The sequence below is a fragment of the Mus musculus genome, chromosome 2 (genome assembly GCF_000001635.26).
Source record: "Mus musculus strain C57BL/6J chromosome 2, GRCm38.p6 C57BL/6J".
NCBI lineage: Eukaryota > Metazoa > Chordata > Mammalia > Rodentia > Muridae > Mus > Mus musculus.
In genome coordinates this window covers 172,149,243-172,174,845 of record NC_000068.7, presented here as the reverse complement: position 1 = coordinate 172,174,845, position 25,603 = coordinate 172,149,243, and the positions used below count along the sequence as shown (strand labels likewise).

The 25,603-nt window shown below is 46.2% G+C and overlaps 1 long non-coding RNA gene across 1 annotated transcript; it reads left to right on the top strand.

Annotated features, from left to right (window-relative positions):
• Positions 1 to 18,432: 18,432 nt before the first annotated feature.
• Positions 18,433 to 20,245, top strand: Gm35719. Its single transcript, XR_375341.2, has 3 exons — positions 18,433 to 18,650; positions 18,911 to 18,967; positions 20,116 to 20,245. It is a non-coding gene; the product is annotated as a predicted gene, 35719 (long non-coding RNA).
• Positions 20,246 to 25,603: the final 5,358 nt, after the last annotated feature.

The window sequence follows — 25,603 nt, the reverse complement described above, 5'->3', positions numbered from 1 at the left end:
GCACTGACTGCTCTTCCAGAAAACAGGGCTTCAGTTCCCAGAATCTACGCTGTAACTCACAACTGTCTGTAACTCCAGTTGCAGGGGATCTGGCATCCTCTTTAGGCTTCCCAAGGCACTAGGCACCAAAGATACAGGTGGCACTCAAACATACATGCAGTCAAAAAATGCATAAGCATAAAATACCACCACTACTACAAAAATATTTTCAAAAGCTGCAGTAGGATTGAAGTTACCTAAGCTGGCCTGACTTTACCCTGTAGCCCAGGCAGGTCTTGAACCTGCTACCTTCCTGCCTCAGTCTCCTGAGTAGTTAAATTGACTGGCCTGTGCCACCATCAGCTTGGCTGAAGATATTTTTTTTTGAAAGAATCTGTAGCATGCAGTGCTGGTAAGCAGCAACCTGTAGAGGCGTCTGCAAAATATATTGTGTCTTTAGCATCCAGGAGAACCTGCAGTTTTGATAATTTTAATTGGCTCCCCAAAGCAAAATTATTCCCGGAACAGTTAGGGCATATTTCCTAAAACATGGCAGAATCTGGCCTCAGGAAATTTCTTTTAATTCTAATATGTCATAATGACTAGCTGTTTGCATAAGAGCTGCTCTACAGAGGATGATCTGTTTAAGAGGTAATTGTGAGCTGGGAAGAGATTGTGAATGGAGGGCAAGCTTAAGGCTCAGACATGACATTTAAGGTCAGTCAAGCTCTTTCTACATAGAATTTGGTTTTTATAGTAACAGTACTTTCTTTGTCTTCTTTCTTCCATGGTTGTTTGATATTTGAGTAATATTAGAGTTGTTTGCTGGTACTTTTTTTTTCTTTTGAGATAAGTTCTTACTTGGTAGACCAGGCACTGGTCTCAAATTCATGCCTCTTGTCACATTCTACCTAGTGTTGGGATTACAGTTGTGAGCCATCCTACACCCCTATTGATGGGAAAAAATTATTTGAAAGGTTTATTTATTTTTTAATTATATGCATGTGTGTGTCTGTATGAGGTATGTGCATGGAGAGTGCAGGTGCCTGTGGAGGCCAGAAGAGGGCGTCAGATTCTCCCTGAAAAAGGAGTTATAGGTGGTTGTATGCAGGCTAATATGACTGTGGGGATCTGAACTTGGATCCTCTCCAAGAGCGGCTGACATAAAATTAGCCATAATAATTTATTACATTTGTTTGGTGTGTGTGTGTGTGTATGTGTGTGTGTGTGTGTGTGTGTGTGTGTGTGTGTGTGTATGTGCATGCATGCACTAAGAGCACACTATGGTGCACCTGTGAAGGTCAGAGGAAAGCTGTGGGCATCGATTCTTTCTTTCTACCCTATGAGACTTGGGGATTGAATTCATCAGACTTGGTGTCAAGTACCTTTACCTGCTCAGACGTTCTAGGAGCTCTAAAAAAAATATAAATGTTTAAAGTGGTGGGATAGTCGTACTCCTGCAGAATTTTCATTGATCCTCATTTTACAGGTCTGTTGTGGCCATGTGACTCACCTCTACCTCTTTCTCCAATTCACTTCCCATTTTGGCACCTGAGAGGAACCTATGGGGACTTAGGGCTTTAGAGAAGCCATCTATAACTGTCAGCCTGGAACACCCCGATGCTGCACAGCACCACCCATTACCAGCCCTCAGGCCTTCTTTTCAGAGACACCCCCTCCCCCCGTTTATAAGTTGTGGCTGCTTATTGTGTTCAGGAGAGGGGTGATCTTTGGAGAGAGAGAGTGAGTCAGGAGATGCTTCAGGACAGGGTGTGGGTGTAAACTCTGTGTGTGTGTGTGACATGGTTAGTTGGGGCCTAGAATAGAGGCATATGGAGCAAGCCATGGTCAGGGAGGGTCGCAAGAAGGGTGTATACCAAAGGTCCCAACCTCAAGTCCTCTACACCAGGCAAGTCGAGCTAGGAGTTTGTAGGTCGAAGCCAGGGAGACACATCAGATGTGTCACTATGAGTTTGATTTCCCATCATGACGAGACAAGTCATCACGGTGCTAGAGTGACTTGACCTCAAGGCTGAGGAGAACCAGGGAGTGCCAGGGACTGCAGACAGCGGTGAGGTAAATGTGTCTTCCAGAGAAAACAGCTGCTGTTCCGCGGCCTGCGACTGAGAGTTCAGGGTGATGAAATGTCCTCACTCAGGAGATGTCAGTGATGGGGCTTCTTATGTGAATTCTCTTAAATGGTGTGACGCACAGAAGGCTTGATTTACAGGATGCTGGCATGAACATTCTCCTTCTTCCCCTTTCTTCTCTTCCTCTCTCTCCTTCTGTCTTTCTTTCCCCCAAGCCATGGTCTTGCTAAATAGCCTAGGATGCCTTTAATTTATGGTGATCCTCTCGCCCAGCCTCTCAAGTGCTGGAGTTGGGAGCTTGCACCGCCATAGCCAACTTTCTCTCTTCTGCTCTCCTCTACCAGCTCCCACCATTGATTAACTGCAGCATCCTGCCCAGTGACTCCCCTACTCCCAGGGCTTCATCTCTCTCTATCTCTTCTTCCATCTGCTCACCTATCACTCAGCCCTTGGTCTCTGTACCCTCTAGTCTCTGTCTAATTTTTTTTAAGGATCTTGAGCTTGTGGAAGGCACCTCTTCTGCAACATCTGTGGCTCTCTTTCACCCTGTCAATGGTCTCTGTCTCACTTAGGGTTTCGTTGTTGTGACTAGACAGGGGGAAGCAGAGACGGCCATTTAACCTATGCTAGTCCCAAATTAATTTGTCGCCAAGGATGAGCTCGAACGGATCCTCCTGCCTCTGCTTGCCAAATGCTGGGATCACCAGCACGTACCGCCGTGCCTTGTTTATGCAGAGCTAGGCGTGGAACTTATGTGTATTCTAGGCAAACTCTCTACAAACCATTGAGCCACATCCCCAGCCCAGAAACCCATCTTTCCTAAGAAGGTGGTGGTGGAATGGAATGGAGAGCTGAACGCCATGCTCTAAGGACTAGAAAGTGGGGGCTCTAGAAACCTCCGCAGCTGGAGTGAGGAGAGGATGGATGGATGTTTATAGGAGGTTGAGCAAGGACCTCATTCAGGGATGAATCCTAGATCTGTCAGCTGTGGTCTTGCACACATCCCTCAGTGCCTCAGTTTCCTGGTGTGTAAAATGATGATGGCATGAAGATTGAAGTGTGTGCTACTTACTTTTCTCGTTGCTGTGGAAAAAAAACAGAAGAAAGCAGCATCAGAGAGGGAAGGTCTTGCTCATTGTTTCAGTTGCTCACTCTATGTTGGCATGGCTTCTCAGGCTTGGGTTGAACAGGGTAGAAGCCAGTAGCACAGTGGGGTCTTTACTTCTGGGTGGACAAGGAGATGGAGATGAAGGTAGGAAGCAGCCAGAGACAATATGCTGCCAGTGACCTGCCTCCCTGGAGGACTTTACTTTCTCTAGCTAGATCCCCGCTTACTGACAGCTCCAGTGCTCCTACAAATGGCACCACGAGCCGAGGATCAAGGAGCCTCTGAGGGACATCGCACAAGCAAACCATAAAAAAGTGTTCCTTATGTCTGCAGCTAAGAGTTACCCAGCGTGATGTGCGCTAGCCCAGGCTTGGAGAGCTGTAACAGGGGGCTCCTACTTTGCAAACCATTTTGATAAAGGCATTAGTGCGTTTACCCTATGCAGACAGCCGCAGGGCCAGCTCACGGGCAAGGACTGTCACTTCTGTTTTTCAGACATAAACACTGAGCCTCGCGGAGAAAGTGGATAAGTGATGTCACCAAGGAGCTGACAGATGTGAAGGTGGATCTGGTCTGGAATGAGAGGAGGAGCAATGTTATTTCACAGCTGATGGCCAGGGGGTGGGACCAGCAATCTATCCAGTCAGTTAGCCTCACAGCGCCCTGCATGCAGGGATGGGTAAAGGGGGCCAGGTTGGGGTTAATCCAATCAGTCATTGACTCCAGCTATTGTTGAGCAGAGTGAGGTGCATGGCAGAGAGCTCCTTACACAGACCAGGTTGTGTATCTCAGTACCTTGTCCAACCACTGGTGTTGGTCTAGAGTAAAAGTTGCCAACTGCTGTTGATTGTAGTCCCATGGTAGAAAGATTCTGGGTGGGCTCACCTTTGCCAGGGTTTTTCCTCTTTTGCATTCTGCTGGGGAGACAGTAGAATTACTCTCTGAGCACCCCTCAACACCAAACCTCTCAAAGAGTTTCAAACCTCTCAACGTGCTATGGTTATATGCTTAGGAGTAGAGCACAGCTCTGCCGGAAGGAGTAACAGCAGACCAGGACGGTCTCCGGTCTCCAGAGTATGCACATGTGTGCACATGTGCCTGTGTGTGCACAGTGTGCATATGTGTACATACACGTGGTAAAATGTGTGTACCTTCGCTGATGTCCTTTCAGCACTGGGCTGAGTTGTTTTATCTGGAAAATTCACTTCCAACCTGAGGCACCTTGTATTTTGAAATTGTACAAAAGCCTTATATATTTGACATTGTATGGACTCTCAGGGAGCTCTAAAGGTGGATTAACCTTGCCAGCTAGGTTGTCAGTAGAGTGTGAATTACGAATGAAGCTGTAGCCCATCTTGGGGCTGGGGATGATTTTAGCTGTAGGCAGCTTTGTTTTGTGGAAGGGAGCGGTACCGCCTTACCCTAATATTTGGCTGGTTTGGGCTCAGATCAGCCATGGATCAAACAAGAAGAATATTGATATAGTAAAGTAGAAAATACTCGGGCCTTGGAGAGACCTTCACAGGGTGTGGCGTGAGCAGCTCACCACCAGCTGAGGGATGGATGAGGAAGATGGAGGTGCATCTCTGTGAGGCTGAGGGTTGAGTGCCAAGGTAAGCCAGGATTTCCATCACTTTTGGCTTTGGGAGGCAAGGTGCTTGACCAGGCTGAGTCACTGAGTGAGGTGATGGATGCTTGTCAGCTCTACCGTCTATCCTGTAATGACCCTCACCCTAACATTGTCCCATGGTTTTGTTTTGAAAGTGATTCTTGGGTCTCCAGACTTCTGCCAAAGTCTTTCCTTTCTGCCACCAACAACTGTGTCCTCCCTGTTGGTCCCTTGAGAGGTCCTGTTCACTCTGGTCCACTCCGATCTACAAATCTGGTCTGTCCTCCATTACTGTTAGGGTGAAGCCATAGTACCTCAGGAGTCTGTTGATTCCTTCCCCATTCTCAGTTGTCTTCAGCCTTGGTCCTTCTGTGTCAGTCTGGTTCTTCCTTGGGTGGTTGTCTGTCTGTGATGTTACAGGTACCTCCTGGGACACGGTGCCCCCTCTGCTCCTTTTGGGTACCACCTTGATTTCACGAAATAGCACAATCCATGCATCCATCCATTCATCCATGCATTTATCCATCCCTGCATCCATGCATGCATGCATCCATCCGGCAGCTTTTTGCTAAAGCCCTACTATGATCTGGGTGTGGTGCTAAGAAATGGAGTTTTGCTGTCATCGTGACAGCTCATCTTGATCAGCAACCTGATTGGACTGAGAAATCCTTAGCAGACTTGTGGAGCACACCTCTGAGCCTGTCAGTGAGTCTGTCTCCAGAAGACCATTTAAGAAAGGGTGGTTGTCTTGAGTATGGAGCAGCATGCCATAGGCTGGGGACCCAGATGGAAAAAAGGGGGGCAAAGGGCACAGATCACTATCATAGATATCTCTTTTCTCTTCTCTTCTCTTCTCTTCTCTTCTCTTCTCTTCTCTTCTCTTCTCTTCTCTTCTCTTCTCTTCTCTTCTCTTCTCTTCTCTCCTCCTCTCCTCTCTCTCTCTCTCTCTCTCTCTCTCTCTCTCCCTCTTTCCTCATCTCCCTCTTCCTTTCTCCCCCATCATCTCCCCTCCCACTCCCCACACTACGTTAAGCTGCTCTACCCTGTTTGCAGCGATAGCCTGAATCTTCCACAACCATTGCCCCCCCCCCAAGTTTTTGATCTCAGTGACATGAAATTTATGGACACAGAAAATTACAAAGTTTTATTTTATTATTTTCAAATCTGAGGGTATAGCCCTCTTGCTAACCCTACTGCTTTGCTACTAAACTGCATGCACCTCAGCCTCAATGTGTGCTTTGTTAAGCAAATACCAGCACATAATGGTGCATACTCAGGTCAGAGAAGTAGAGCAGGTGAAAGGCTGGGGTGAGCGGAGGGTGAGGGGAGCTGAAGGCATCATTCATTCATTCATTCATTCATCTATTGAGACAGCGTCTTATTGTGCAGCCCTTGCTGGTCTGGAACTCACAGAGATCCACCTGCCTCTCCCACCCAGGTAGTGTTGGGATTAAAGGCATTGGTCAACACATCAACCAAGGACATCTTTTTTTTTTTTTTTTTTTTTTTTTTTTTTTTTTTTTTGAGGAAGTGAATTTCTAGGGAGCTTTGAATGAATTCAGGAAGCAGGTTCCAAGAGTCACAAGTCTGGGGACAGCCTTGTTAGCTGGCCCCCCTTGTGAGTTTGTCTGCCTACAGATCCTGGTGTCTCAGTAGCACCCGTCACAGGGGAAGTTTTCATGAGTATCCCTGAGCAGTGTGTGACTGAGTTTATTTCTGACAAGATTTGTGGCTCCAGGATCCTACAGACTGAGGGCTCTCCCCCCAACACCCTTTGTAAGACTGTATCTGCAGCACTCTACTGGGCATATAGAACATGCTTAGTACACATCCTCTTGTCTGAATGTGGCCTATCTTGGCTGGCTTTTGTCTTTCTTTCACATGCATATTTATGTGTATGGATGGATATGTCTATGTATGCATATGTGTGTATGAGTGCATGAGTATGCAAGTGTGTGTAAATGCATGCATGTGTGCTTGTGTGTGTGTATATGCATGTGTGTGCATGTGTGTGTATGTATATGTGTTTGATGTGTGCATGTGTGCGCGCACGTGTGCATGTGCATGCATGTGTGTAGAGGCTAGAGATTGTTATCTAGTGTCTTCCTTGGTCACTTTTTATCTGATATACTGAGGCAGGTTTTTCTGGTCTCTTGTTGAGCCTGGGCTCTTGGATTCAGTTAGTCTAGCCATCCTGTTCTGGGGATCTCCTGTCTCCGCCTAGCCCTGAGTGCCGGCCTTACAGCAGGCTTCTCATGAGCAGTTTGGCACTGGGGTTCTGAACTCTGCCTTCACATTTGCGCATAAGCACTTTACTCTTTGAGAACTGGCGGGATTTCCCTTTCAGGATCTTCTCTGCAAACCTGCAGTGCTTCAGGCCCCAGAGGATACTGGGAAGCAGACCAGGCAGAGGAAGGACCAAGGCCAAACCACCTGTGGGCTGTGTGACTCTTCCAGGGGTCAGAGAAGGAAAATCCAGTTGTGAATTTCTCTCCTGAACCAGTTGTATTGACATAAACTCATCACCTTCAAAAAGGACAGCTACCCTCCATTCTGTCTCCACCTGCACTCCTGGACTGTCTTTGTCAGAACACCTGACAGGCAGGGCAGCCTCTGAAAGAGTGAGTGTTCCCAACAGTTGTGGGGACAGCTTCTATTCATCTTCTCTCTATGGGTAATCATAACTGCTACAGTCTGACTCGGTACCCTGAAATTGGATGGGGCAACCTGGGCCCTGAGGCCCTGAGTTCCTCTCACTTGAAGTGAACTGCAGGGACAGGGAACTGTTACTTGTGTGAGTACTGTGCTCTATGAGAAGATCTGACATGAGAAGAAGCAAGAGTCACACCTCGTCCTCCTGCTCCAAGGCAATTCCTGGTTTTGAAAAACATTGGTAACACTTGGAGCAACCTACAACGAGTAGAACATTTATGAAGTCTCCTGTGACATCACACTGAGTGGGCTGTTGGAAGTGGGAGGAGGGTCACCTGTGCCATTACTCTGAGCAGGCTGTTGGAAGGGGATGCTGAGGTCTCCTTCCAGGCAAAACACAACTAGGCTGATGGTTTAAAAGTTAAGCGAATATAGAGACTTGGTGCTTCCTTACCAACCTCCTGGGATGTCCAGTGAGTTCCCTAGATTCTGCTTGCTGCTCTGACAAGTGGGTAAGAAGGACCCTGAGGTTGGATGAGCCAGAGAAGAAACCCAACCTCACTGGCTGAGGATATTACAAATATAACTTTTCATGAAAACTAGAATGGAGGCTCTTAATAAAGATGAAAAACAGAATTGCCATGTGAGTCGGATTCACCACTTTTGCAATTATACCAAACAAAAAGTCAGTGTCACAGAGATATAGGCCTGTCCGTGGCTAACCCAGCACTGTCACAGCAGGTATGCTCTGAGTCAGCTTGGGCAAGGGACGGATAAAGATAACGTGGTATGCTAACACAGCCATCAAATAGAATGGCGCAATGCCATGCACGTGTAGGGAAACATTGTTAGGAGAAATAAACCTCAGAAAGACAAACATTGTTTGTCTTTCCTCCACACAAGCCTCAGTTATAGCTGAACGACATGAAGGCAGAAGAGGGAGAGGTATGTAGGTTTAGAATTTTTAAACCTACTTTTAATAAGTGTTCTTAAATGCTTCGACCCCCACCCCCGCCCACTGTTCAAAGGTAGGGGAGAAAAGATGGTAAATAGGATAAAGGGATGTAGACATGTTTAGAAGTAGCTCTTTGGGGGAGAGTCCAGTCTCTGTCAGGATACCAGCAGTTGAGTTCAGTGGTGTCAGGATAGCAAACCAAATCAGCAGCAGTGGCATGATCCAGCAGAAACCTCTAGGCATCCACCTCCGAAAAGGCATGGGTCAGACACAGTGACCAGGACGAGCCGAGACTCCAGGAAAAGTTCTTGGCCTCTCAACAAAGTGAAGATCAGCGAAGACGAAGATGTGAGACTAACGAAGCTAGCTCTGCAAGCGCACTGTCACTGTCTGTTGAGTCCTGTTTACACTCTCTCCAAATGTCACATGTCCCTCCTACAGGTCTTGCCTCAGCAAAAGCCATGTGAGTCTGTATCACCAGACATATCCAGAAACCCCCACTTCAGAGGTGGGGAAAGCAAGCAAGTGTACAGACTCTCATCTGTTAGCTTCCAGTGAGCTCCCGACTACCGTGTTCTATCCGGTAAATGCTCAGTGAATGTTAAAAGTTTGTCATTTAGTGCTTATAGTTTGATCAGAGTGCCCATGTCATGTTATTGAGTCCTTCCTGAGGTTAGTGTCTGTCCCCTGATGGTTCTTGTACTGGAATCCTGGATCCCAGTGCGGCAATGTTTAGGAGTGGTAGGATCTTTAAGAGGTGGGGCTTCATGGAAGATGATTAGGTCACCAGACCTAATTGCTCTCAGAAACGATTAATGTGGTTCACTCTTGGCTGTGGTGACTTTGGTGTGACGATGGTAAGGCAAGTGTATTCCTGCTACGGCAGTCAAGTCAGGACAGACACTACATGGCCAGAACTCTCAACTATCTGATGTTCACAGGAAACACATGCTGACCTGGGCACAGAACAGTTGTAGGAGTCTGGGCTGTGGGCTCAGGGTAGGTTGCAATGGCATTGTTACAAACTGTGGTAATTGCCCTGTCCTTCCAGCCCTGCTTTCCTCACCTACCAAAGCAGACAATGGCAGTGTCTTACTAAGACCATGGCGCTCAAAATGATCGATCCTGTACATAACTCATATGTGCTGGGCTTGGCTCACAGCCAGTGATGGGACAATGCCTGTTTCTGTGTTTCTATTTGTTACTATTGTGTTCAGGATGATTGTGCAGGTAGCATAACTCTCTCGGTGCTGGGCTGGGCTTACAGCCAGTGGTAACAGTAACAGTAGCAGCCTGTTACTGGTTACAGCATTTGATACTGTTGTTGCTGAGCTAGACAACGGCTCACTTGCAAAGCTCATACCAGCTGGTCTTGTTTAACCTTCCTCAAAGAAGGAGGGAGCGATATCCTCAAGTTTCATCCATTTGCCTGCAAAATTCATGATGTCTTAGTTTTTAATAGCTGAGTAGTATTCCATAGTGTAGATATACCACATTTTCCTTATCCATCCTTCAGTTGAGGAACACCTAGGCTGTTTCTAGTTCCTGGCTACTACTAATAAATCTGCTATGAACATAGTTGAGCAAGTGTCCCTGTGGTATATTGGGGTGTCTTTTGGGTATATGCCCAAGAGCCAGGTCTTGAGGTAGAACTATTCCCAGTTTTCTGAGAAACTGCCAAATTGATTTCCAAAGTGGTTGTACTTGTTTGCACTCCCACTGCAAGCCTTGAAGGGGATACAAACTCCATAGGAAGACCAACAGAGTCAATTAACTTGGACCCTTGGGCTTTCAGAGTCTGAACCACCAACCAAAGAACATACATGGGCTGGATCTAGGCCTCCCCACTCAATGAAGCAGATGTGCAGCTTGACCTTCATGAGGGTCCTGAACAACTGGAACAGGGGGCTGTCCCAAAAGCTGTTGCCTATACCCTAGGATATGTTCTTCTAAGTGGGATGCCTTGTCTAGCCTCAGTGGGAGAGCAAGTGCCTAGCTTCCAAGAGACTTGAAGTGTCAGGGTGTGTGTGTGTGTGTGTGTGTGTGTGTGTGTAACCCAGGGTAGGGACCCATCCACTCAGAGAAGGGAAGGGGTGAAGGTTTTGGGGAGAAGTTACTGGGAGGGGACCGGTGAATGGAATGTACAGTGAATAAGTAAAAATAAAATAAATATAAAAATAAAAAATATAAAATATAAAAATAAAACTCACATTTTAAAATAAAATAAAAGGAGGAGGGAGTGGAGCGGGTCATGGGACCCTCACTTGAGTATTCAACCGTATTTCCCAATCAGTCATATGTAGTTCTGCCCTAACTGCACGTGGGATTTAGGTCTTGGAAAAGGCTAAGATATATAGCTTGGGCAAGCCTACAGGAAGGGGACTGATATGTGCAGCCATAGGGAAGCCACCATCCCTGCTGGATACAGACCTTCCAGTGTGGCTGTGTTGGGGCCACCCTGCTCTTGTCTCTAACCACTCCCCTGTGCTCTGTGAGGAAGTCTGATAAACCCATTGTCTCCCCAGGGTGAACTTGGTGGACTAGAGCTTCGGTCTGTCATTGGGATTGTAGAAGGGGGTGTGTGTAAATGTTCAGAATCCCTCCTGTCTCCCAGGGTGAAATCCTACCAACAGAGACTCTGGCTACCTCATCAGAGGAGGTTTGACGGTGACAATGCTCTGGATTTGGGAGGAGTTCTTGAACTGGTTTCTTGTCTAACTTTTTTTTTTTTAATTCTTCTTGTAAGAAATATTTATTTGATGGTTTAGGAAAGTTTATAAAACACAGCCTTGAACTGATTTTTCCCCCCAAAAGGTCCCACACTTATAACCTGCCTCCTTACCTCAGCACATGCATTTTCTCTACTCTTTAGTTTTCTTCAGACAAAAGATTAAAAAGAAAGAGAGAAATACCTTCTTTGAGCTTTTGGGCAGGGTGTGTCAAATTTCTAAAGTGTGCTCAAAAAAGTCCCTGAAACCCAAATAAAGGACCATGAAGGGGGAGGGAGGGACCTGTAGGGAGAGGGGCCAACATTCTACACAGGCCTTCAGTTACACAGCTTCACCATCAGTCTGAGTTCTGATCTGGATCAAGGCCAGGGTTACAAAGGGCTCCTATTTGGTAAATCTTCTTTAAGAGTGAAAAAGAAATCCAAAGCCTCAAATAGCATTTGAAGTCAGGCTAATCTCTCAGATGTAGCATGGAAGACATGGAGTCCAGGCTAGGGCGGCTGCTGAGATGTCAAGTTCTTCCGGCATGTGGCCACTAGTGGGTTGCCCACCTTACTTTATCGGATGGTGCCACACCCATGTGCATGTTGGCAGCGCTAATTAGACTTATTGAAAAAGCAGCAGGTGGTTGGGGGAAGTATCTGGTAGCTGGGTAGGAGTCGAGGGGAGATTTAGGTTGGAAATGATTAATATATATTGTATACACATACGAAATTGTCCAAGAATAAGTAAAAATCCTAAAAGGTAGCCTTGGAATTAAAGCACAAAAGTCGACACACATATAATCACCCCCGAAAGGACTTCTTAAGGCTATGATTGGTGTGGAAGAGTATTTAGCTCAGTTCCTGTTCCCATCAGAAGCATGTAACAGTTCCAGGACTAGTGACCTCATTGAGTCTGGTATGCAGAGACTCCTTAACTAGTTTTCATGGCCTTTCCCAGCGGTACCTGGGACACCCAGTGGTGTTGTCCCACAAGCCCCTTGGAGCTCCAGAACCTGACTGGTAACCACTGGGCAGCTTCAGCGCATTGGACAAAGGTCAGGTGACTATGGTGGCTCCTCAACTCTTAGAGAATGAGTTAGAAGACAGTATAAAGAAATCACAGCTGTGGACAATGTGAATCCTTCTCATTTAAATGAAGTTTATTTACTCCCTCTGTTTCTTGTCCAACTGGTTAATAACTTTAGTATCAAAAAAAATCTGGATAGCAGTAAATTAGAAATCCCCTGGGTGCCCCTTCTCCCTGCTAATCTATCCTCAAATCCTTCATCTTGAATTTTTCTCTGACTCTTAAGTCTTGTTCCTGCTAGGTGTTGGACCATAGCTCTTCCCTCAGCTGGAGAGCTATTGGGATGAATGAGGTTAATAAGTCTGAAGCCACTCCAGATAATTTGCAAGGCAGAAAATCCAATTATAGATAATTAGGATTTAACCCAAGTTCTTTTGAAAGTGGCTTGGTATTGCCTCATGGCCATAAACAACCAAAATTAATTTTAAAACTAGCTACTAATTTCAATAATTATTTAGAAGTTTCCCAGGACTTTCTTACTACCATACTCTCCACCTCAGCACCTGTAGATAAAGAGATTCAGATGTGGGGATGTGTCCTGCAGGTCACGGGACCTTGTTTGGACCATGCTGCGATCGCACCTCGTGTTCATGTGGTATTTAGGCTCATTAGGTTTTCATCCAAGCACACAAGATGAATTAGTCCTGCAAACGTGAACGATCATTCGCTATTCATCCTATTTCCTGTTTATGGCAAGTTTTTCTAAAATAGAAATAGCATCTATTGTGAAAATATCCCGTACTCACAGACTTTATGAAACTACAGAAGGCATCTTTAATTATCACCCAGAGATGACCTCAGTGAGCGTCTTATGCTCCCGTTCCCATCTCTGTGGATCTATCTGAGTCAGCACTGCTCTGGCTCCTTTCTGTTGCTGTTTGGGGAAGGAAAGGGTTTACACAGCTTACACTTCTAGGTCACAGTTCATCACTGATGGGAGTCAGGGCAGGAACTTAAGTTAGAATTTTATGATTAGAGACCATAAAGGGATATGGCTTCCCATCTTTGTCTCTAGACTATGTTCAGCTGGATTCTTATATAATCCAGGTTTAGCTGACTAGGGATGGCACCGCCCACAGTGGGTCATAGTGGCCCACTAGTCAGAACACGCTGACTCACTCCTACAGTATTCACTGTCATCTACTCTTTCAAGATGCCTCCTCACTCAGCATTTAGGATCTGGGTTCTAGGATCATCCATTTCAAAGAAACTGCCACTTTAGTAGTTGAATCTGTAAAAACCCACAGTTACACACTGCTGGCAGAATGTGCCGCTCTTACGCTAGCTCATCCAGAGGCACCAGGAGGGCCCTGCTGTATGAATGAAAGTTGGTGCAAGCTGTGCAGGACACTGTGTGCTCGGTTTGGGGATCTTGTCCACTCTGGTTCATGGAGGATTCTGAGGAGTTGGATGTGAGCACTGGGTGCTTTCCCTTGATGTGGGTCAGCGTGTCTGATGTCACGTTCCCCCACCTGCACTTCATTTTCTTATTATCTGCCACGAACCCCAGTGTAAAATAGTCAGGCTTGTAGGTAACAGATTCTGAGACTGCTAGTGCTCTTGAATTGTCCCCTTCAACCTACCCTTTGCATAGCTTGGCACACATTAAATAAATAAGCTGTAATTAATATACATTTGACTCTTTGCACTAGGTGTCGTTCCTTCTAAATTGGAATACCTACCCAGAGCTTTTTTTTTTAATATTAAGCCAAAGGGATATTTCCATCATATATATATATATATATATATATATATATATATATATATATGGAAAGGATATATATATATAATGCATGCATACACATAAACATATATATCTTGGTATTCTTACATCTTATAATAAACTATTTCTTTTCTTTTGGTGTATTGGTCTCAGAGCTTCTTGAATGCTAGGCAAGAGTGCTAATGTTAAGGCATACCCCCCACTCCCACCTCCCCTAGGCTGTAAATTATACTTTGGCTAGGGAAGTGGCATTGTTCCAGGCCCCTTAAGAGTCAGAAGACGGGGGCTGGGAAGGATGGCTCCGGTAGTTAAGTTGCTTGCTGCTGTGCCCAGGAGAAGTTTGCAATCTCAGCATATCTAGAGTTTGAAGACACAGTCTCTGGAGCAATGCGTCCCAACGTCCTTTGTAAGTTACAAATATCTGCGTGGTGATTTGAATGTAAAGTGTCCCCCACAGTCTCATGGGTCTGAACACTTGATTCCTAGCTGTTTGGGACACTTATGGGATCATTTAGGAGGTAGAATTTTGCTGGCGGAAATGGGTCACTGTGGGCGGGCCTTGAGTTTTGTAGCCTGGCCACACTTCCTGTTCATTTCCTGCTTCCGGACTATGGGTGCAGCGTGACCAGCTGCCTCCCCTCCTGCAGCCGCGCTTCCTCGTTATCACGGGCTATATTTATTCCCTTGAACTGTACCTGAGGATAAACCTTTCCTTAAATGGCTTCTTGTTGGGCACTAGGCGGCCGCAACGAGAAAAGTAACAAAAATAATGCGTCTCTCAACGTATGTAATGTCGTTGCTGTGGAAACACTTCTGAAATAAGATCCAGGGATGCTTCATTCAGTGACTCCCACATCTTCCTGTGAGTGGAAGGGGATTGTGCATCTCATGTGGTCTCTCAGAATGGAAACATCTACTCTATGCGTATGACGTGTCTCCAGTCCGGTGTGTACCGGGCTACACTTTAAGATGCTCATGCAATTGAGGAGACAGAAGGAAGTGCAACAGCGAACCCGGGGCTCGGAGACTAACCACAGTGCCCAGGGTTTCATGGCTTACTGGAAGAGGAGGACATCTGCTCCTGTGGGAATCTGACACCCCTGCTCAACAGTTGCTTCTTTGGGACACTGGGGTTGGGAAGAATTTTATTCCCAGAAGCCAGACAATCAGAGTGGCAGTCGGATAATTAACTTGTCTCCCCTGGAGGAGCTTTGTTCATGAGATGGTCTTCAAATGGGGCATGAAAAGGCGCTTGGTAAATTGCAAAAGGAAATAACACTTCAAAATGAAAAATGGATGCACATTTATCAACTAAGGGTAGCAGAAGAGCAGGCACCGTCCATTTGGGGCCATCGCTGAACTCTACTACAGGGACTTAGACCCACAATGAATGCCTTCGCCTTCCTCGAGTATAATCTGCTAAAGCGGATGCTGTTTCCTGATCTTGTGTTACCTACACCCAGACAGGCTGCTTCTGTGTTTTCTTATTTATTTGTTTCTGGCTACAGTTTTAATAATGGTGAAATACACTAGGGTGCCCTAGCAGGCATTTCCAATGTGCAGTGACAAGCTTCGAAAACAATTTCTTTCAGATCTATTTGAACACAAAATCCATTTAAAACTCATATTCATATATATATATATATATATATATATATATATATATACATACACACATACATATACATGCACACACGCGTGTGTGCATGTGTGTTGTATATGTGCATGGGCACATGCATGCCACAGCACATGTATGGAGGTCAGAGGACAATTTATGGGAGCCGGTCCTCTCTCCCTACCATGTTGTTTCTGTGGGTGGTATGAAGGCAGTCAGGTGGGCAGAAAGCACCTTTACCACCTGAGCCATCTTGCCTTCCCTGCAAAAAATAATTTTACCCCCAAAAGAATGATCATCAAATAGAGGTTTGTTTCTCAACAGTTGAGCCACACAGAGGCAGGGTATGTTATGACATTAGCCTTTGTAGGCACAGGATCATGAAACAGAAGTAGTGTTCCTGGTGGACAAATGACAAGAGGCTTATAGGGACCATGGGAATCCAGGACGAAGTAAACAGAGTGATATCTTCTCATGTGTCTGGGGCCGTCGACTGAAAGGAGTGCAGAATACATTTCTGTGTGTGCAACTGTGTGCTCATTGCTGTGTGTGCAACTGTGTGCTCATTGCTGTGTGTGCAACTGTGTGCTCATTGCTGTGTGCTCAACTGTGTGCTCATTGCTGTGTGTGAAACTGTGTGCTCATTGCTGTGTGTGCAACTGTGTGCTCACTGCTGTGTGTGCAACTGTGTGCCCATTGCTGTGTGTGCAACTGTGTGCTCATTGCTGTGTATGCAACTGTGTGTTCATTGCTGTGTGTGAAACTGTGTGTGCTCATTGCTGTGTATTCAACTGTGTGCTCATTGCTGTGTGTGAAACTGTGTGCCCATTGCTGTGTGTGCAACTGTGTGCTCACTGCTGTGTGTGCAACTGTGTGCCCATTGCTGTGTGTGCAACTGTGTGCTCATTGCTGTGTATGCAACTGTGTGTTCATTGCTGTGTGTGAAACTGTGTGTGCTCATTGCTGTGTATTCAACTGTGTGCTTATTGCTGTGTGTGCAACCATGGCCATGTATCCCAGATCAGTCTCACTGATGAGGTGGAAGACGAGTTGTATTTTTGAATATTTATGAAGGTTTTTGAGAGTGGGTGTTACATAGCCCAGACTGGCCTCAAAATAAGTATGTAGACAAGGAAAACCTGAACTTCTGATCCTCCTGCCTCCGTCTCTCCACCACTGAGATTATAGGGACACTGTCCCCAGACCTGGCTTACACAGTGCTGGGCTTTAACTCCAGGGCCTCAAGTAGGAAAGGTACCGGTAGGATCACTGCCAACCTTATTACACCTTGTCGAAAATGGCATTGAGATTAAAATGAACTTAAACACGTCAATTTTTAGTTAAATCCAATATCCAACAACCTAACTATTTTTTAAACAACCAACTAAAGAGCTTGTAGAAACCCATTCTTCTTCTGCTTCCTCTTCTTCTTCCTCTCCTCTCCCTTCTCCTCCCCTTCCGCTTCCTCCTTCTCTTCCTCCTCTCTTTTCTTTAGCATCAGATTCTTTTAAGTGTGTGTGTGTATTGAGTGTACTGTATGGCTCTTTCTTCCATTCTATGATGTTTTAAATTCCTGCCTAGGCTCTGAGAGTTCTCCACTTGATTGTAGTAACTTCATCAAAAAATTTCAATGGTAGTGTTGAAATGAAAGATGCCCTGAACTTTTGTGTTGGGTCTTGGCCTCACGTTGAGTATAAATAGACTGCTTCTGCCATGAACTGCTGTCCCTGAATGACAGTAACGTTTGTTTCAGTCTACATAAGAAATATACCTTGAAAATTCAGATGCCTTTGTATGTAAGTGGGATCCAGGACATTGGTTTACAATTTTTCTAATCCTACTCTTGCCCTATTTTTTTTGAAGGGAAGTGAGTTTTGCCTGGAGCATTTCTCCATTTGTCTATTTCTTTATTAAGTGTCATAGTACCCCTGTCAACTTGACACAAACCTAGGGTGACCTGGGGAGGGGGGGACCTCAACTGAAGAATTGTCTCTATCAGATTGCCTTGTGGCCATGTCACTCTGTGTGTGTGATTTCTTAATTGCTTATTGATGTAGGAGGGCTCAGCCCACTATGGGTGTTATGATCTCTAGGCAGGTGTGTGGGCCTTTATAACAAAGGTAGATTGGCAAGCAGTGGGAGTACACCATGTGTTCCTTCATGGTCTGTGCTTTAGTTCCTTCCTCCAGGTTACTGCCTTAAGTTCATAGCTTGGCTTTTCTTGATGCTGGGCTATGACCCATGTGGTAGTCAGTGTTATAGTTACTGTGATGGAACACCATGACCAAAGAATCTTAGGTAGGAAAGGGTTTATTTGGCTTCCACATCATTATCTAGCGTTTAAGGAAGCCAGGACGGGAACCCACACAGGACAGGAACCTGGAGGCAGAAGCTGGGCCATGGAGGGGTGCTGCTTACTGGCTTACTCTCCATGACTTGCTCAGTCTGCTTTCTTATAGAACCCAGGACCACAGCTGAAGGATGACACCACTCACAATTGGTTGGGCCCTCCCCGCTCAGTCACTAATTAAGAAAATGCCTTACGTGTGGATCGTAAGGAGGCCTTCCCTCAATTGAGGTTCCCTCTTTTCAGATAACTTTAGCTTGTATCAAGTTAACATAAAACTATCCAGTACAATCTTCAAGCCAAATAAACTCATTTTTCCCAAGTTATTTTCAGTCAGAACCACTCATCCCCAGACCTGTCTGTCTGACTGTCCATCCGTCTGTCTGTCTTCCATCCATCCATCCATCCACCCACCAACACACACATTCAACACCCTGATCCACCTACCCACCCAACTATCCATCTTCATGGCTTCTTTAGTTATTTTCCACTGCTTTTGTGTGAGGCATTGTGACATCTTGGGTTAGACATGTTTTTTTTTCTTTATAAGGTCATCAAGTTTTTGATCTTAGGTGATAAACCTTTCCACCACAGACTCCTGTTCACAGCTGACTAATTTTCTGAAACAGAGGGAGGAAGCTAAACCCACTTCAGTTTCTATTCCCAGGTCATAGGGATCATGTAAAAACTTGATGCTGTTTGGGAAGCTCCATAACGAATCTCTCCTCCCCTACCCCCAGAGTTTGTCACCGCATCCAGTCTCTGTTGCCAGGTATGGAGTCTGGAAGGTTGTAAGAAAGAAATGGCAAGCTTGGGTCTGTGCCAGATGACCTCCAAGGTCACTTTCAGCATAAAAGTGTCATCATGGCTATGTGACATGTAAGACCTTTTATAGATAAAGTTACTTCCTGGGCTAAAAGAGCCAGAGATAAGAGTCTAGCACAGCCACTCTGTCTCATCTGCCAGCTCAGTGTCTGGTACCAGGCATGCTGGCTACACTTGTCACTGTGGAACCTGTTTTTCTGTTTGCAGATCGCACGATGATTTATGTTCCCACTGATGGCTTTCCTCAAACAACCGGGAGAGCAGGTATTCAAAGAGGTTTGGGGTTTCTTTCCTCATTATGACAAGCAGGGCATCTCTGTGTTCAGCATCTCTCGATTCTACATGATGTGTGATCATATCAACAGAATAGAGGACTGAGCTCCAGGGTAACCATTGAGGTGTGCCAGAGGGGTGTGTGTGATAGAGAGCGTGCGAGTACACATGAGCATGGAAACCAGACGGCAACCTTGGATGCTGTTCCTTAGGAACCATCTGCTTTGTTTTTGATACCTGAAAGACTGACTGAATAAAGAGAGCCTGGCTAGCCAGTGGCCCCAGGCATCTGTCTGTACCTTTCCAATACTGAGTTCATGGGTGTGTATGTGTATCACTATGCCTTGTTGAGGATTTTGTTTAAATTCCAGATGTAAACTTTGCAATGTGATGCATAATTTCTATTCATCTTGGTTTCTTTATCTGAACAAAAGTAAAAAGGAAGAGAAGCTCCGTCACGGGGCTTTGTAAGGATTAAGTGGCGATCTGTGTGTCACAGTGGAGTGTCTGTCACAGAGAAAGTGCTCATGGGATGGTGGCAGTGGGTATTACTGCTGTCATTATTAGCCAAAGCAATTGATAAGTATGATCTGTCTCTTGTCCACAACTGAATCCTTGTTCCAGAGCTGGGCTTTACAAGAGGACAGGGAGTGGTCCTTTCTGGTAATGGAGCAAGGGTGTCATTGTTAGTGTCAGGAAGAGGGCTCATCTTGGGCGTACATGTGCTTGAAGACATTCCCAAGGCATTATGGGCCAGCCAAATGGATTAAAATATCAGGTGACAGTCAGCTATTGGATGGAGCACAGGGCCCCCAATGGAGGAGCTAGAGAAAGTACCCAAGGAGCTAAAGAGATCTGCAACCCTGTAGGTGCAACAACATTATGAACTAACCAGTTCCCCGGAGCTCTTGACTCTAGCTGCATATGTATCAAAAGATGGCCTAGTCGGCCATCACTGGAAAGAGAGGCCCATTGGACATGCAAACTTTATATGCCCCAGTACAGGGGAATGCCAGGGCCAAAAAATGGGAATGGGTGGGTAGGGAAGTGGGGGGGAGGGTATGTGGGCCTTTTGGGATAGCATTCTAAATGTAATTGAGGAAAATACGTAATAATAAAAAATATTTTTAAAAAATCAGGTGGCATATGCTTCGAGTGACGTGTTCAATACTACAGAACAGAAAAGCAAGCAAGGCCACTACTGTGCAAAGTACTCTCAAAATATTTCAAAACTGTTGAGAAGGAAGGAGTTTGAAGATTTCCCTCACCAAGAAATGATAACTACTAAAGGTAGGAAACCATCATTACATGTTACACACGTGTATCAAGTCATCCCACTGTACCCTGTTCATGGATCCAACTAAAATCAAATAAAAAAAAAATGAGCCCAACAACAGAATAAGCACGCCACTGTTAGCAGTTTGAACACGATAGATACTCTCAGACTCTTCTACATGCTTGTAGAACTCATTCAAGTCACTCACAAGGCTGGCCTCATGGGAAGTCCTCCATAAAACTTAACGAACAAATGAAGAGCTAAGAGAATAGATTACCGTTGTCACTTGAGACATTATACCTCATAATTAGCCACGTTGATTTAGAAACAGAAAATTGGTTTAATATTTAGAGACGATGAGAGGCCTGAAGGCCAATTCCTACTTTCTCCTGGAGAAGAAATTAAGAGTCAGGAGGGGAATTTGCAACCCCCTCTATCAATAGATGGCAAAAAAATCAGCTGCATAACCTTAAAACCTTGGCAATTAACTTGGTTTGAAAAGGTCAGCCGTAGTTATGTTCCAATCCTTTGACAAGCGGAGCTGTCCAGCAGAACTCCACTGAAATTAGAAACACCCATGGCAAAGTCGATCAGAGCCGTGTTTATGATGTCACATTGCGGGGAGGAGTAGGTCACACTTTCAAACTTCTCTGCAATGCAGGTAAGGCTTCCTTTGCTATTCAGCACAGGCAATTGAAGCCTTACCTGTGAAGCATATCTGGAATGACCAGAGCATTCAGGAAGTAGAGGCAGGAGGAGTGGCTGTTCAAGGCCACTCTCTACCATATCAGTTTGGGACAAGCCTGGGCTCCATCCACAACACACTGCCTCAAAGCAAAAGCAAAGCCAACACCAAATGAATGTAGCCCGTGAGTTTTGCTACTGTTGTCTGGGAGCCTAACTGGCAAATTAGCTGCTAGCTGTCTGAACACCTGCTCTGTCGACGCCGTCAACACCTTTGCACACATGAACATCCGACTTTCTGTCACCTGTCAAGGTCATGAGCTTGTCAGTGTTTCTTACTCCAGGCAGAGGAACCCGAGGCCCAGGGAGTGTAAACAGTTGTCTGAAGTCAGCTGCAGGTTCTAGAAGAATCAAACCCATGCCCTGCTCTCTGGTGCCTCTCCTGCTTCCTTGTGAGGTGGCAGAGCTTCCTGGAACTAGCTCTGTAGACCATGCTGGCTTCAGACTTAGAGATTTACATGTCTTTGCCTCCCAAGGGCTGGGACTAAAGGGTCCGCCACTACCTACCACCCAGCTTGCAAGTGCAGTTTTTAATCTCAGAGACTGTGAGTGTGGAAGGCTTGCCCCAGGCTGTGCATGTGGATAAAGGGGCTGGGAGAGAAGGCGCATGTGTCCATGAAGACAACAAGCAGATCATATGATTAGCTGCCGCTTCTCGGCTCCCAGCACCAGTCTCCTCAGTACCTGCTCAGGGAGTCTCCTGTGAGTTTAGGGTTTGTGGATGAGGTGGCCCCTGTACACCCAGTCTTGGCAAAGAAGGCATTTGGAAGGAGCCCTGAAGAGGTGAGTGGTAGGAATAAAAGCCAGTCTCAATTGTCTTCATCTTCCCATGTTGCTCCAACAAAAGTACTCTGTGTGTGTGTGTGTGTATGTGTGTGTGTGTTTGTGTGTGTGTTTGTGTGTGTGTATGTGTGCGTGTGTATGTGTGTGTGTGTGTGTTTGTGTGTGTGTATGTGTGTGTTTGTGTGTATGTGTATGTGTGCGTGTGCGTGTGTGTGTATGTATGTGTGTGTGTATGTGTGTGTGCGTGTGTGTGTATGTGTTTGTGTGTGTGTGCATGCACACATGTATGACTTAACAGAACTTTATCATTTAGCATTCTGAAGCCTGGGAAGTCCAAGTCCAAAGCTATGAGACTCAGTGACTGGTGAGGACTTGTGGTTCTCATTCGAAGATGGTGCCTTAAAGCTGTCCTGCTGTGGTCAGATGGAGTGAGGGATATCCACAGGCTCCAACTCCTTTTGTGAGGGTCCATCCTCACTGACCTTAGGTCAGTGACACCCGCCCTTTCTGTGGAAATCTTGTTCTATGGGATCCTACCTGCTGTTTGGCCTCTGGCTCTCCCCAGCATGGGTGATGTTCCTTCAACATAAGGCATTAACAGGAATCCTCTGTCCAAACTGAGGGCTTTATCATTGCCTCTTGGGTCAGGGCCATCTTCCGACTCTTGCTTTCCTTGCTGATCTGGTGAATACCTCCCCATGCCCGCCCTCCGGCTGATCTCCCCAAGACACACTGGCTTCCCCTCCATTTCCCAAAGGCACTGACCAGGTTCCTGCTGTAGCCTGGCCTCATTGATCATGCTATTAGGTATATTTATCTTTCCAGATAGTCCAATGGGCTCACTCGGTCATTTTATGTAGGTCTTTCTCAAATGCCTGCTCTACCTAAAAGCCCATTTGGACTTCTTGCACAGGAAGGACCCTGTGTGCCTGTACAGTCTTCTTCCTTGTGACATCTTCGAGCACCTGCCGTAGCACGTCTTTGCCCGTTGTGTGTCTCTTCCAGTATACTCTCCAGGTTATAGGAAAGAGACTTACCTACATCATTCTCGCCTGGATCAGTAGAACCGAATAGGACTCTTGGCCTGGAGTAGGGACTTTACGGGGCAGGGGTGCAATGTACCTGTGAATGAGTTGTGTTACACAGATTACTTCAACTGATTGTGGGTCAGCGATGTTTTCCCCGGGATCAGTAGGATGGTTACCCTCATGTGCCAGCTCTTTGGATTCATCTGAGCCACCCCTGAGCCATGGCTGTCTCCCACAAGGCTGCTGAGTTTGAGTGGAGGTGATGCTCACCTGTTGAGTGCAGTGTACCGTGGGTGTGGTTTCCATCTGCAGCTTTTAGGAAAGATGAGGTTCCAGCTTCTTTTGCCAGAATTCTTGGAGGATGATTCTCCACCATTGTCCCTGCCATGGGGTTTCCCTGCTTCCAGCAACAGAGAGAATGGAACCCTGTCACCAGGATAAGACAGAGACTTCCAGGTGTCCCCCGCAGGAGGGAAGTCTGGCCCATCCTTGCAGCCCACAGCTACCTTCCCCAAGGACAGAATCCATGACCTGGGGAGCAAGGGGGTGGCTTATAAAAGACTCATTACAATATTTACTTATCTTACCGAGCCTCGGCTCCATAAGCCATGATTTATGGCTGTTCTCACCGAGTTAGGATAATAGTGCTGATGCCTGTGGTGTAGCTTTTTGGTAACCTGGGGAGAGCTGCAGACAGAGACCGTTACAGGGGCATTGCCTGATGATTTTAGCTTATGATAAAAATGGATACCACCATCAGGAGGTGGAAAGCTATTTTCCCTTAGTGTTTCTGATTCTAAGAGAAAGAAAGTCATTTGTGGTTTAAAAACCACAAAAATCGTTTTAAAAAACAGATTTATTTATTTTATTTTCCTTTTATGAGGGTTTATTTACATGCATGCAGTAGTGTACCATGTGCCTGCAGTACTTGCTAAGGCCAGAAGAGGGCACTAGATCCTCAGGCTCTGGAGTTAACAGATGGTTGTGAGCAACTTTGTTGGTGCTGGGACCTGAACCTGGGTCCTCTGTAAGAGCATCCAGTGCTATTAGCAGCTTAGCTATCTCTTCAGACCCAATTGCTAATTAAAAAAATTATTTCTCTGTTCCCAGGGACACAGCTTTAATAGTGAATTATATTAAGATGCAGTGCTTGCTAAATTGTAAAAACTGGTTAAAATAAGCTGATGCAATTATCTGCCACCACCCTCTGACCTACACCATCCACCCGCCTTTTAGAAAGCCAAAGGGATGATGAGACACAGGTCAGATTGTTCCCTGGACAATGGCTCTGGCAGTACTTCCCACTGTTGTCGAAGTTATTCAGTTGCTACTTTGTGTCATGGGTGAGCGATCCTGGTCTGCTACATAAAATCTCCACCCAGATCCATGCATTTATGCAAGACATTGAGTTGTCTAACAGTGAGCAGGTTAAATACATAGTAGAGAAGGGGCTGTTGATGGTGAGAACATCACGGTACTGGAACATGAGGGACGAGCACTAGAGAATTGCCCCGAGCTGATCAATTGCAGAGAGGGTAGGGACCCACCAGGGTAGCTGTGCTCTTGGTTGCCCTGTGCCTCCGGGTTAGTTCTGGCTCCTGGTTTCATTTGCAGCTCACCCTCAGCTTCCGGTGACTTTGAATTAGGTATGCTGGCCACTTGGATGTCAGCGACTTAGATACTTCAGCCCACCCACGACCCTGTGAGGTCATGGTGATCCACTCAGTCATGTCTAAATGGCCTTCCTCTCAGTACTCAGGTACTCATTAAAACAGCTGGAACGGTCATGAATGTGGCATACAGCGCTGCCCTTTCCAAGAACCAGGAATACAGTCAAAACACGTTCCCGGTAATGCCACAAAGCACACGTTTCTCCCCTCCCCTCCCGAGCGCTTTTGTGCATTCAAAAATCTGTCTGGGCAAAGGGAGGAAAAAAAAACCCAACATGACAGGAACCCGTGACCAGCCCCACTGTCTGACCCCACTGAGGTGCTGGACAACAGCTGTCCTTGACTGAGCCAAGTGGTTCTCTGGAACCACATGAATGCACACGGTGTGGGACTCAGGCCACTGGTTCTGCATAAAGACCAAGCTGTATGACATCTTTGGGGAGGCTTCCAGCATCCTACTGTGCTGATGGTGGCTGCTGTCACCCCTGGGGCTGCTGCTGACAGTACAAAGAAGCCTCTTTTTGGCTTAGTGCAAGGAGTTGTGTTGCTGCTACAGCAGAGGTGGTGAGTGCTGGCTGGGCTCTGAGTGGGCACTGTGTGTTCGCAGATGCCCCTGCGCTGAATTCTCAGGGCAGGCCGATGGAAAGGCTGATGGGCTCTCTCTCCATTTGCTGATGGATGAGGACTCAAAGGTCTTGATTCCTTTTCACTGTTTGTGAGTAGCAGGACTGGCTCTGATTGCAGTCTCCTCCCTCTCCCTCTCCCTCTCCCTCTCCCTCTCCCTCTCCCTCTCCCTCTCCCTCTCCCTCTCCCTCTCCCTCTCCCTCTCCCTCTCCCTCTCCCTCTCCCTCTCCCTCTCCCTCTCCCTCTCCCTCTCCCTCTCCCTCTCCCTCTCCCTCTCCCTCTCCCTCTCCCCCTGTGTGTGTGTGTTTCTTTGTATGTTATGCAGGTATGTGTCCATTCATCTGGATGTCATTCCTCAGGTGCTGACCACCACTTTATCTTTAGTTCATTTTTTCATTTATTTCTTCTCTGTCTTGTCTCTGTCTGTCTGTCTGTCTGTCTCCCTACCTCCTGCCTCTCTCTGTCTCTGTCTTTCTCTTCTCTGTCCATGTGCATAGGCCAT